Source organism: Chinchilla lanigera, unplaced genomic scaffold, assembly GCF_000276665.1.
Source record: "Chinchilla lanigera isolate Chin_1 unplaced genomic scaffold, ChiLan1.0 scaffold00022, whole genome shotgun sequence".
Taxonomy (NCBI): Eukaryota; Metazoa; Chordata; class Mammalia; order Rodentia; family Chinchillidae; genus Chinchilla; species Chinchilla lanigera.
Genome location: NW_004955423.1, coordinates 25,195,604 through 25,202,426, shown reverse-complemented (window position 1 = coordinate 25,202,426; position 6,823 = coordinate 25,195,604). Strand labels below are relative to the sequence as shown.

Here is a 6,823-nt window from a genome sequence, read left to right as displayed (position 1 = left end):
CCTCCCTCCCTTTGGTCCCTTCCCGAGTGTTGCTGTGAAGGAGGCCGGAGGAAGCGGCGCGCGCCGAGTAGATGGCTGAGCATAATGGCCCAGGAGCGGCGGTGGCAGCACATGACATTTCCTGGGATTGGATGTAATAATGGGCAGAGACGGAGGAATGGGGAGGCAGGCCGGCTCTTCGCCATGGCAACAATAAGTGCGTTTATTATATCAAGAGAAGAAGGCAAAACATTCATTTGCTCCCTGTTCTTTTCTTTCCTACCCGGCAGGTCCTCCTGTTTTCAGTGTAGAGGATCAAAGGGCAGCAGCCAGTCACCTTGCAGTGACTCAGTCGCTTATCTCCATGCTCGAGTCATGCAGGCGCATGCCAGAACCTCTGACAGTTTATTATTGAAAAATAAATCAAGGACTTCTCTAAAAGCCCCTTGAAGAATAGCCCGAGTCCTCTTTTGTCAAGCGTGAAAGAACGCTCTCTTCCGAAGTTTGTGTCTTTATTTCAGGCAATAAACTTGCAAGCAGGAATCAAGGTAAAGCTTTCTCCCCCTAATTCACTGCCATTAGAAAACTGCCTGGTTCATTCACGTCTGTCTCGAGGGAAACGGTCACCGGTGAGTCTCCGACAGAGAAGCACTGAATGGTCCCGGTCTAAAGGGAAACCTGGGTGCGCTCAACAGCAGCGTCGCTCGCACTGTAGACAGCTCCAAGGGCACTTCTTCCTGTGCTGAAATGCCCTGATGGCGCTGGCGCTGCTGGAAAAAGGAAAGCTATTAAATGCTTAGGACCGTGGAACGGTGGAAAGGAGAGAAGAGGTGGGGAAATGGACGCAAACCACCTGCAAGTCAAGACAGCAAGTTGCCCTCGAGCACTGCGTGTGTTCGCAATTTCCTTTTTTGGAGGGAAGGGAGAAGCTGAAAATGACAAAAATATAGAGACTCATTTTACAGCTTTCCAGATTAGCCCCGATTAGTCCCATGATCTGTAGGATGGGGTGGGCTAAGCGGATGAGGTGGGAACCTAACCAGAAACCGGTTTCTATGTACAAATATCAGCTCCTCTGAGTTGGTGGTGCTGGGATTCGAACCCAGGGCCTCGCATGTGAGAAGTCCCCACTTTGCCACTGGCTACCTCCCCACCCCTGTTTACCAGCTCTGTGACTCCAGATGAGATACTGAATTCTCTGAGACTCAGGCTGTAGCAGTATAGTGAGGATAGTGAATTCCACCCCAGAGCGGCGCTGTCAGGGTTCATGCAAAGCCCCCAAAGGGGGCTTGGCCCACGGAGGAGCTTAAAGAACAAGAACTGCATTTCAAGTCTACTGCCTCTGTGGCTCAGGTCTGCAGAACCTCTTCTTCTTTCAGTGCTCCGAAGTCTTCCGACATTGTCCACAGTCCACGATGCTTGCTTACATGCCAGGATTTGCAAAGCATTTTATCTTCCAGCTTTCGTAGCTTGCAGCCAGGGTACATGGCTCACCCCCACTTCCTAGGGCAGGGTACACGCTCTGTATCGCAGCACTGGGACACCCGTGATCTGGACCCAAGCAACATCTTAATAAACTCCCTGTGTTCTATCGGTGCTTTCCTCAACGTGTCCTGAAGGTTTTCCCTCCATAATTCTGCTCTTTTCCCCCCTCTGACCGTATTACTTTCCCCTCACCCCTTTCTGCATGAGGAACTCTTTCTTATTCTTTTAATCCCAGTTTCAATGCTATGCTCTCTGTGAAGTCTTCCTTAACCTTTTAGACAGGAAGTGATCCCTCCCTCTACGTCAGAAGCTGCCTCATGCTTCTTCACACGTGAACAATAAACTCCTCTACGTTTGAATAATGCTCAGTCCGTGGACGCTGTATTATCCAGCCTCCCTGGAGTAGCTGACCGTACAGACCACGCCCATCTGCAGCCCTCCTCCGGCTTTGGACAGGTTCTGGTTTTCTCGCTTCCTCTTTGGCTTCTCCTCAGGTGTCTTCCCTTCCTAGGCCTGTCTTGAAAAAGCGCTACCCGCTGGGTGGCTTCCAACAGCATGAGCTGTCTCCCAGGTCTGAGGGCGGGGTCCACACATGGCTCAGGGCCCCAGTGCATCTGAAGCATCTTGCGGGGATCCCTCCCTGCCTCTCCCAGCCGCAGCGTCCCTTGTCCTTGACCTGTGGCTGCACAGCTCCAGTCTCTGCCATCCCGTGGTCACCTTCCTCCCGCCTGGGATGTTCTCCTCCTTGTCCTTGTTTCTTCTTCTTATTAGGTCACCTGTCATGTTGCATTTGGGCCCACCCTAGTCAATAATGACTTCATTTTAATTGGGTCATGTCTGTGTAGACCCTTTTCTCAAACAAGGTCATGTTTCTAGTACCAGGGTTTAGGATTTGAACACATTTCTCTGGGGAAATATCATTTACTGCATAGTAGTGAGGTCCTAATTTCTTTGTTCTCCTTTCAATATTAGGGTTCTTCACAGTGATATCCTTGGCTTTTTTCTCTCCATAGTCATTTGAGGGACCAAAGCAAGTCTGGCATTGACAAATACAGTGATCCATAAATCGGGTATAATATAAAGGCCCAAGCAAGATATCCAAGATGCATCCTTCTCTACTGCCCTGGAACTTGGCTAATTTCCTGTAGCTTTGTTGGAGGTGCTGAGGTGATAGGCTCTTTAAAAAAATTTGATGAACGTTACTTTTGAAGAAGTCACAAGAGTAAGAGTAGGTAGTGATGAGCACCGATGATGCGGAAATTCCAGGACGTGGCTACGTGGCGGCCTCACCTTTGGCGCCTTCTTACAGCAAGCAGAAATGACCGCCCACTGGAAGGGCAGTCGCCGAGGCTGACTAGGGCCCCGGAAGAGCGTGAGAAGGTGCCCGGGGTGGGAAGGTGCTTGCAGGAGGGACTTCGAGGAAGGGATGAGTTAACACAAGGCGAGGCCACGGGGCGGACGATGCTTCCCCAGGGTGAGCGCTGTCCTTGCGAGGAGAGGGAGTCTGAGCGGGGACACACCAGCGGTGCGCACATGCAGCAGAGCACTGTGCGGGGACACAGAGGCTGGGCAGCTGAAAGCCAAGAAGATTGCCTAAGAGGAAGTGGTAGTGCACACCTGTAATCCCAGCACTCTAGGTGGCTGAGGCAGGAGGATCCCAAATTTGAGCCTAGCCTGGGAAACTTTGCAAGATCATTTCTAGAAAGAAAATGCTAAGATGCAGCTCAGGGCTAAGGGCCTGGGTTCAATCCTCAGTACTGGGAAAAAAAAAAGGAGCCTGCTGAGAGGTTGGAATTCTAGCCTCTAAAACTACCATAAGAATAGTCATTTTAAAAGTTATTTGACTGGCCAGTCACTGGTAGGGTCCGGACATTATTCTAGGTGCTGAAGATAAAATTCCTTTGTATGGGTGAGGTTTTCATAAGAGAAAAAAGCCAACAACAGTAAATAAGGAAAGTGTGCCTTGGCAGGATTAAGGGCCACAGAAAAAAAACAGTGAGAGCGATTATCAGACCTGAGGCTGCGGTTCCGTGGCCACGAAGGCCTCTCTGTGAAGGTGATGTTTGGTGAACATACGAGGAAGACAAGAAGAGGGGTGCAGGTGGAGGACGTGGCAAGGTCAAAGTCCCTGGTGTGGGACAGTCTGACCTGCTGCAGTATGACATGAGCAAGCCCGTGAGGCTGAGGCATGTTGAGCCCAGGGAGGGTGGTAATGTGTCAGAGACACAGCCTGTGACCACGGAGCGCTGTGGACTCGCTTGTAGAGGAATCAGCCCCCAGGAGGGAGCTAAAAGACAGGAGTGGAGGGAAACAGAGGAGGGGGTGGATGCAGGAGGCAAGGAGGGAGAGGAAGAGAGAGAGAGTATCCGAGACAGAATAACATTGCATGGTAAGTGATGGTGGGCGGCCAGCCAACACCACGCATTTATCAAAACCCGTAGAACTGTGCAGCACAGAGCAAGCCTAATACCAAAATGAAAAAAAAAAAAAACCATTTAGAAGGTTGAGGGACCCCAGGGTAGAGTAATTTAACTGTATTTTCTATGTTATAAAAATTCTCCCTGAAGTTGCTAGCGGCCTAGGATAGAACAATTTGAACAAGAAAATAAAAGAGCATTGGATGAGAATCTAGAATATAAAATAAATCTCTGCATTGAATAAGAAAATGAATGGTACAAAAATAGATTTCCCATGCCTGAGAGTTTTAAATAATCTGTGTCGTGTCTCCTCCCCAAGGAGGCAGAGCTGCACCCCCGCTCCGTAAGTGTGGGCTGCGCCGAGTGATTCTTCCCCAAGAGCTCAGCGTAGAAAGCGGGAAAAGAGTGACGAAGAGCGGACCTGGTGACGCCAGCCCAGAGGCTGCCCGAGGTCAGTATTGACAGTGGCGAGTCACGTGGCTAGTGTGTGTCCTCAGGGTGAGGTGAGGCAAAGGGCACTCTACCTCTGTGGTCCCCGCCCACCCCCAACGCAGAGCCACGTCTCATCAGGAGAACATTATCAAGCCATACCTGGGGGACGTTTTCCAAAATACCTGGCCAGCACCCCCAAGCTGTCCAGGCCATCCAACACGAGGAAGGTCTGAGAAATTGTCTCAGCACGGACTTCAGTTAACAATCCCATGTAGGTGTTGGCATCTTGCTTGTGACCAGTACGGCATTAGTGTGGGGTGTCAGTAAGAAGGGAGACGGGTCAGGGATGTAGGAAAGCCACAGTCTAGTTTTCCCCCTGTCTGTCTAAAATGTCTAAAATGAAAGTTTAATGAAGAATCTCCTGATGCAAGTTCTCTGCAGCAGTGTGAGGACGGTGGATGGGAGGAGGCTGTGGCCGGGGGAGGCTTTGTATCCGTCTCTTAATTCACGCACGGTGTTCTGCACTAAACAGAAGCGTGGAGTGTTTCTGTTTTCCACCTGTGCGAAGCTGAATTTTTAATAATGAGCAAGATAAAAATAAAGTCCTGGAACAAATTGCCCATTTTAGCACCACTTGATGTTGCCCTACTGGACGTGGCATCGCTAATTGACAGATGTACCAAGTATATAATTACAAGCAATATTGTATCTTTAAATTTCTCTTGTAACTTTCCTGCAGTTAAAATGAAAATAATAAAAAAAGGAGGGTCGCAGGCACTGCCCTCCCTGGGCACGCCCGGCAGGGCTCCGGTGCCTCTGCAAGGCCGTCCCCTGCTTGGCTGTTCTGGGCATGGATGCGGCCCTTGCCTCCGTTTCCAGCTGGGTTTACGCAGGATGGCAGAGATGGTAGCCTTGTTATCGTTCCTCTTTCTGTCCCTCATCATGGTCCTGGCAGCGGCTGCCTTTGCTACAACTCAGCTCCTGTCACTGTCAGCTCTCACTGAGCTCTTGAAGCACCAGCCCCTTCCCTCAGCCCCCTGGCAGGGAGGAGCGTTGGGCCCGCCGTTGGCAGTCTCCGGGTCGCTCACCTCCTCTTACTGGATGTATTCTTTTTTTCGATAACAACGTGTGGTATGTTCACACAATGGAGTACTATTCAGCGAAGAAACTACAAATTCAAGCAACAACATGGGTGCTTCTCACAGATACTGTGCTAAGTTGAATGTGTTCTTTAAACTCTCTCTGTACCATGTGTACTCTCTTCTTACCAAGGTATTTTTAGCTTAACCCTTTGAGAATGCCGCCGGGTCCCTGTCTGAATTCTGACAGATACGATTATTATACAGCTGTCAACTTTCTGTTTTGGGGAATCATGACAGTCCTACCTTATCTCCCTTTTAGGTTAAGATAATGTTCTGGTTAGTTTTATTTTTTGTGTTTTTTTTTGGTCTTAAAATGCCCGTGTGTGTGTGTGTGTGTGTGTGTGTGAAATGATGCTGACACGAAACATTATGTTTCCTAAATCCTTATTTGGTGAAAGAGTGAGTTGGCAAATCTATACTGGTTCTCCCCACATCTTTGAAATTTCACTTTTGAAATACACAGTCTGGGAACCATTGATCTAAATGAGAGCTGAACTTTGAAACATTAGGGGAATTCAGCTGTGATTCCTTTTACCATAAGAATCTTACAAATCTGGTGAAAGTTGCCAGTGGTGTTCAAGTTTGGGTTCCACTGTTTGCATAACTTATTATCCCACTTGCGGTAAAGAGGGAATAGTATCAGCGGCAAGTAGAAGGAATTCCAAGAATTGAAGTGTTGTTTTCTGTCCATTGCCAGAGCAGATGTTACAACATCGTGTGTTCTGAGTCCCAAAAGCAGAGACCAGTTTTGTATTTCATTGGAGAACTGGTGGAGGCCGAGGGGTGGAGGCTAAGAGTTCATCTGGGTTTTCAGCAAGAAGTTGAAAGGATTTATCAGTAAGTGTGGATATTTGGTGACAGTGACAGAAATCCCACATTCACAGATCCAGAGACATTTATATTTGTGTGATTCCAAAATCGTTTTTACTATGAACAGTTACAGGAAGTCATATATAGATGACTCTATTGCTAAGCAGCACACCTTGGGCATTTGTGTTTCCTGGGTGTTTTAAATGGAATGTGTCTCCTAATGTCAAGTACATTCCATCTATCATTGAAGTGAGAACCTTGAAGTAGCCTCTGCTTGCCTAGCACAGGAGAGTGGAGGGTGTATAATCATCATGGTTCTCCTTGACTTTACAGCTCTTCCATGCTGGGATTGTGATTCACTTTCTCTTTCTTTCTTTCTTTCTTTCTTTCTTTCTTTCTTTCTTTCTTTCTTTCTTTCTTTCTTTCTTTCTTTCTTTCCTTCTTTCTTTCTTTCTTTCTATCTTCTTTCTTCTTTCTTTCTTTCTTTCTTTCTTTCTTTCTTTCTTTCTTTCTTTCTTTCTTTCTTTCATCTTCCTTTCTTCTTTCTTTCTTTCTTTC

The 6,823-nt window shown here is 48.0% G+C and overlaps 1 long non-coding RNA gene across 1 annotated transcript in view; it reads left to right on the top strand.

The window, feature by feature from the left end:
- Window positions 1–522, top strand: part of LOC102023276 — a 6,993-nt gene extending 6,471 nt beyond the window's left edge. Inside the window, exon 2 of the long non-coding RNA XR_260994.2 lies at window positions 270–522. This is a non-coding gene — a long non-coding RNA (uncharacterized LOC102023276). The remainder of the gene's footprint in view (window positions 1–269) is intronic.
- Window positions 523–6,823: the final 6,301 nt, after the last annotated feature.